We start from the raw sequence: 6,716 nt of genomic DNA on the forward strand, positions 1-6,716 counted from the left end.
CAATATCTGGTTCATGAAAGGTCCCAGAGCTTTCCAGAGCTGCTGGGGTCCAAGGACGTTTTCTAGATTGTCTGAGACAGCAGCATGTATTCTAAGTTTATGGAGAAGCTTTATTCAGTTCAGTATGATTTGAATCATAGAATCATTAAAGACCTCTAAGATCATCAAGTCCAAACATTAACTTAACACTGCCAAGTCCACCACTAAACCATGTCCCTAAGTGCCATATCTAGGAATATGAGAATATGTCGCATGAGAATATATCTTTCCTGAGAGACAAGGTGGTGCTTATGTTCTTTCTCTTTTCTCAAGAAATCTCCCATCCTTTTGACTTTTATCATTTTTATTACAATTCTCTGGACTTGCTCTATTTCTACTTTCTTTTTTCAGGGATTAGGTGACCAAATTTGAAGACAGTATTCAAAGTGAGGATGTGCCACTGATTTATAGAATAGCATTATAATATTTTCCATATTATTCTCTAAAACTCTTTTCTTTGTACAAACCCTGTAAGATTCTTTTAATTCTTTGAACTACAATGCCTTTTAACATCTGTAGTTTACTCTGATCAGATTTTAACAAAGGAATAAAAGGCTCCATTTTTCACATAGAATTTTATTTATTGTTTGAACTTTAGAAGAGAAATTGGTTAACTTACAATTTAAAAATCTTGGCAATGTAGACCATTGGACAAGGATTTCATTATCAGCCCTTCTATACTTTCTGTAGAAGTGTGTGAGGCTGAGAGTTAGTGTACAAGATCTTCACTCAATAGGCTTGTCTTTTGCTTTGTAGACATGGACAAACCTAATTTGGAGCTACCAGCATCCCAAAGATCTCAGAAAGGGCATTCACCTGTACCCCCTTCCTGATGAAACATGCTGGAGCCCCACATTTACATGCTGCTCATCCAGGACCAAGTGTGCATGCAGCACCTGAATTTTGCCATCTCCCACATACTGAACCTCACACTTCCATGCCAGGCCAGGGAAAGACCCCTTTGCAAATGATGCACTTGATGGCTGCAGAGGGTGAGGATCTTGTTCTTGTGTCACAGCTTGACATTATGCCTTCATTAGGATATTAGAAAAGGCTCAGGGAAAATGGTTACAGCTATTCTATCACCTGAGACACTTCTGGCAGCTCCTGCCTTTCCTTAGAATTACCAATCCAAGTGGTGACCCTGCCTGACCCTACTTATCTTGTAAAACCTGACAAGATCACAGCCTGAAGCAGTATAGCCACAGGCTCAATACTAGCTACCAAAGTGTCTGTTTAGTATTTTCAAGAAACATTGCTCTAAAGATTTACAATACCAGCTGCTAGATATATGGACAATACCAACGCACAGGTCTGACCCCTGAACATTCAGCCCCACTTACACAGAAATTTGTGTCTCTCAAGGGGCTAACATCAGAGCTGCCACAAACTAGTGATTCCCTATCTGCAAGCAAGCAGATTTTAAGTACAATTTGATTACATATATGCTAAGACATTGGGTAAAAGTGTTTCAAAACTATGGTCTTGAGTTCAGAATTCATGGTTAGTTTATTTCATTGGTTGCATTACTGCTTTAGCAATAGAAAGGTCTCTGTCATTTATGTGTAATATATAGAATTTACTTTTAGTTTGGTGTAGAGAATTTTCTTCACTCTTGCATGGCCAAAGCAGTTTTTCATTCGAAAGTATTTTTAGATGAACTGTAAGTTTCCTCCCCAGCAAAAATTTTAGCTGCATCAAGTGAAAGCAAATGCATATTTCCTCAGATATCACTAAGGATAAACACAGGTTTAAATACCCAAAAAACCTTTAAGGGTTTAGTTGCATATACATTCATACACCAGATGCATGAGGTTCTTGCAAAGTTGTGTGAGCTTTTTTTCCCCTCTTCTTCTTAGAACAGCAAAGACTTGGAACAGACATTGAGGTCCTATTGCTCCTGTCGGAAACTTCTGTTGACTGCAGCATGAGTTGGATGGGACCCAGAGAAACCAAATACAGACAAGTAATGATGAGTTTGCCATACAAGCAAGGAAAATCACAGATAACAGGTGCACACTAATTAGCAATGTATCTTTTGGGTCATCCAGTACATCTTCCTGACACAATGAAGTTGTTTCTTATAGTATATTTTTGTGGTTTTTTGTGCCTAGATTAAATTTCCTAAGTGATGCCATGTCTCAAGGGAGAGGTTGTGTTGCCTAGAGTATCCTGTTGTCAAGAGTTTTTTCCATTCTTAAGTCATCATATTTCTTATTTTTATGTCCCTTTGTAAATTTCCTTCTTTCCCTTTGATTTCTTTTAACTAGTGTTATGTTGTGTTTAGTTAGCATTAAGGCAACTCATAGATATTTAGCTCACTTAATCTTTCCTAATGTAGCAGTCCTTTCAGCCTTCTTGCTATTCTTCATTTCTTCTCATCACACAACTGCCTGTCAGTATCTTTTTTAGTTATGAGATTTTAAAGATGTGGTGCATTTCTCTGATCTAACAACAGATCTGGTATATAGCTGAGCGCCCTTAGTATCTTGTCACTAAAAGCCCCTCCTGACGTGTCCAGAGGAAAGCTGCAAGCATTCTGAACAGGCACACAGGTAGAGTATTCTGCTTGAACCACTTCCTTGGTGCCACTTTATTGACCCACAAAACACTATTAAAACAGTTAACCTAGGAGTTAAAAAAAAAAGTACATGGCATTTTGCTTTTTTTTTTTTTTTTATTATTTATCATAATGTAAAAAGACAGGCTAACACAGATAAAAATCTTTGATGCTGTTGAGATTTTCTAACTCTTGGTCATGAACATAACAGATTAACATTATGGAAAACATCATCTTCCATAACTACATCTGAGTGCTAGGAGAGTACATTGTAGAAAGTAATTATATACATAGTGACAAGCCTAGTTGTTCACTTCAGGCAATAAGTTCTGATCTACAAACTGCAATACTCCTTTTGTGCTAGATGAGATCTTGGTTGTAATTGACTTTCTTTACCTTTGTGTTCTGTTGGATTGGAGGAATATAATTTTAATCTGCTCTCTTTAAATTTTCATTAAGGAATGTTTCGAATACCTGCAGCCTCATCCGATGATCAGCTAGCTCGATCTTCTGTGCACCAGCAGGGACTTCTTTAAATGGGTAAACTGTATAGAACATTGTTTTCAAGTTTAATGTACTTGGAATTAACTTTATAAATTAATGGCATATCTAAAGACAGGTTATATACATAGCACAGACATGTATGTATGCATTTATATGGGCATGTGTGTGTATACATACACAAGCGCACACATATGTATAGAAATGCTGATGTTATTCACCTTTTTGAAATCTTTACAGCTAGCATTAACATGAATGTGCTGTTAAATTTGGCAGTGTTATATTTTTTTTTGAGTTTACTTCTGTAAGATAAAATCATAAAGATAAGCTGTGAAACTCATGCAGCTGATGACATAATTCTAGAATCTTGTGATGCTGAATCTCATATTTCAATGAGTGTGGGATGGATGTTCCTCGCTGAAATAATTATACTGCCTATTGCAATATATGTTTCCTTGTTTTCATGTGGGCACTGAGATGTCCAAACTATTAAACATATATGTACAATGAGTCCTGTGTTCCTTATTTGTTCTAAAGAAGGCAATTAATTTCTATGGTTTTATTGTATAATAAAGCAAATTACTCTAAGAATCTCTTATGAGCATAGCAATAATCTGTGACAATACGCATATTTACTTTTAATAATGATGTCCAAATATACATATGTGCATATAAATATGCATATATGTATATACAAACACTGAGAGACATATACACAAATTAAATGAAACCAATTAGAATGTGACATAAGTAGATTCAGAGCTTACCTGTTATGGCTGTGTGAAGTGATAATTTGAGCTACAAGGGCATGCAAGAAAACATAGTTCAATATACTCCATTGGCTCATTCTCATTATACTCACCCGTGACAGGCTGTGTGGTAAGACGGGGTACCAGCAGACGTTTGTAATCACAGCTCGTTCCAAACAGAGCTTTCAAAGTAATGCAGCACCCCAACTTCCTTCCAAATCTTGGTGTTTGCCAGTGCTTTACTGAGGCTGGTTCTTAAGGTCAGATGTTCAGATGTAAGTTATTCAGAAAGAATCTGATTCTTTATGTTTGAACTGTAGATATGTTCAACATATAGGCTTTTTGTTGCCCATGATTTTGCATTTGAGCTCACATATAGATGATGCTTGTCTACTACCTGCAAAAATGATGGATGTTTCTCCCTGATACCATACCCTATTTGCCTGGGATGTCCTCTATCAATTTCTTCACTCTCTTGTGGGCTACATAAACTGAGATTTATGTATCATACATAACATATGTAACATAAAGGGAGCCCTTTCTTTTTACTGGGACTGAAAAATCCGTTAGTCGCTATGTTGAGAAAGGGAGAAAATCAGCTTTACTTTAACATCACCCTATATTACACCCCCTATGCTCAACTAACCAGGAACACAGCAAAAAAAAAGCCCAACTGAGCTTCAGTTGTTGTATGTGACTTTTCCTGGTGGATGTGAATAGAATCTGGAAATCAACATGCTCCTCCTTGGGAGAGAAAAGTAAACAGGTTTTATCTTTTTGCAGTTGAACTCAGTGAAAAATAACCAGGCACAGAAAGCATGCTTGAAGGTAAGATAGGAATATAAGTAAAGATAAATATCGTTATGCTAAATTCAAAGGAAATGTGCCACACTGTTATAATTATTACAGAGAACATGTGCTAATTAATTGTTACACTGTGCTGGTGCAAGAGTGGAGTATTCCATATGGGACAAATAGAGGAGCTGACCCTGGGATGCTGTTGGCTCTTGTTTAGAAGCCAGTATGTGAGGAGCATGCCATGAATGGCCTTGTGAAAATGAGACTGGTGACCTGATTTGGTCTTAGAAATTACTTTTCAGAAGGGTTAGAAAAATATTTTAAATCTCTGATAAATTTTAGTTGTACTGGATGACTGGACTGCTGAGTGTGTGCAGTGTGTTTGAAAGCAGTTTTTTGTTTACCATACCACCTGGGCAACCCAAGCACTAAGTGTCAGGCCTTCAAGGAATTCAGATAAAAAAATAGCCCTGCTGTTAGGGGATCTTCAGTGCTGCCAGGACACTTCTCTGTAGATGAAATAAAGGAGACCTGAGCATCAGGGAGTTCAGAAGAGCATTGACCATGTGCCTATCAGTGTCTTTTGGATCTGCACTCATTTTCTGGAATATTGACCCTGCTTTAGCTGGAGGTACATCTGGGGAGATGTTGAGGGGAACAGGATGGGTCTGTCCTAATTTCTGGAGGAGGTATGGGTCTCCTGCAAGCCAGAGGTCAGTGCAGGGCTGTTTCCCTGCAGCAGGCTTGCTTGGCTTACAGCTAGCGTGCTAGCTCCAGCATGGTACATGTGAGCAGTGTTGGCCACGCTCACAGGCTGGCGATGCTCCTGTTTGCCATCAGCCTTCCCTCCTGGATCAGGGCCGCTACCGTTTGCTGAGGGGTGGCCAGGAGCAGCTCCCTCTGGTGAAACTCTTTTGTGCTTTTATCTCCCTTTTCTTGGCAGCAAACTGCCACTGGCTCCCAGCCATGGCCCTCTCGCCCTCCCCAGTGCCCAGCTTGCATGCTCAGCCAGTGCCTACATCTCTTCCAGCAGCTGGCCCTACTCTTCCTCCACAGCTGGCTGCTGCCCCCTGCTGTGGTAATTATTATTTATTATGGATATTCAGTGTACATTATATGTCCAAAGTCCAGTACAGTCTGAATCACTACCAGGGTCCCACTGTGTGGGCAGAAGCACACAGTCATACAGAGTTGTTTCACATTGATATTCACTTGACTCTCACACAGGGAAAGACTGAGGGGAAAGGGGTGAAGGCGGCTCTTGGCACCTATTAGCACTATCTGATGTGACACCTACTCTCTGTGCTGTGTTACGTGACTCCTGCAATAGCACAGCTGAGCACAGAGCTCCTTTTTCTCCACCTTGCTATCAGTAGCAGGTCTCCTGCTATTCCTGTTACCTAGCTGGAAACACCTGAGGTGTTTTCCAAAAGTCATGGTTGCTACATAATCACAGTTTAACTCCCTGTTGCTGTGAATGCAGACATTGCTTGGCACAGCATGGCTATGTGGGATACCATTTTCTTTCCTATTTCTCTCCATCACCTTCTTCTCTGTGTTTCTTTGTTCATGCGTCCCTCTCCTTACACTTCAACATTCCTTCGCACCCTGCCTCCCTGAGGACACCACCCTCAGTTAAAAACAGAGGAGCTGTAACTCCCACAACTTAGTGCGCAGGCAAAAGTACCTGGAGGGAGAAACAGATTTCTGTACATTTGGAAAAATACAGAATCTTGGACATATTCCTCACATACATGTGCATGTGTAAGAGGCAGATTCTCAGCTCTGCTCTGTTCAAGAGCATGGAGCAATACTGCTCCATGGCAGCTGAGGATCTGTCCCAGTATGTAAATGTAAATATCTATTTTTACAAACCCTCCTACAGTTTGCTTTTAAAAAAAGCTTTCTCTTTAGGCACTGGAAACATACAAACCAGTCAGAAGTGTCCCACTTTCTATATTTTCTCTAATTCCTACCTGTGACTTCCTTTGAAAGCTTTCAAAATCTAATGAATTCAAGAGACAAAGCGAATTAAAACTGAAGAATCTTTGCAGTCAGTACACTGGGCC

This window comes from Vidua macroura, chromosome 2 (genome assembly GCF_024509145.1).
Source record: "Vidua macroura isolate BioBank_ID:100142 chromosome 2, ASM2450914v1, whole genome shotgun sequence".
NCBI classification, from domain to species: Eukaryota; Metazoa; Chordata; class Aves; order Passeriformes; family Viduidae; genus Vidua; species Vidua macroura.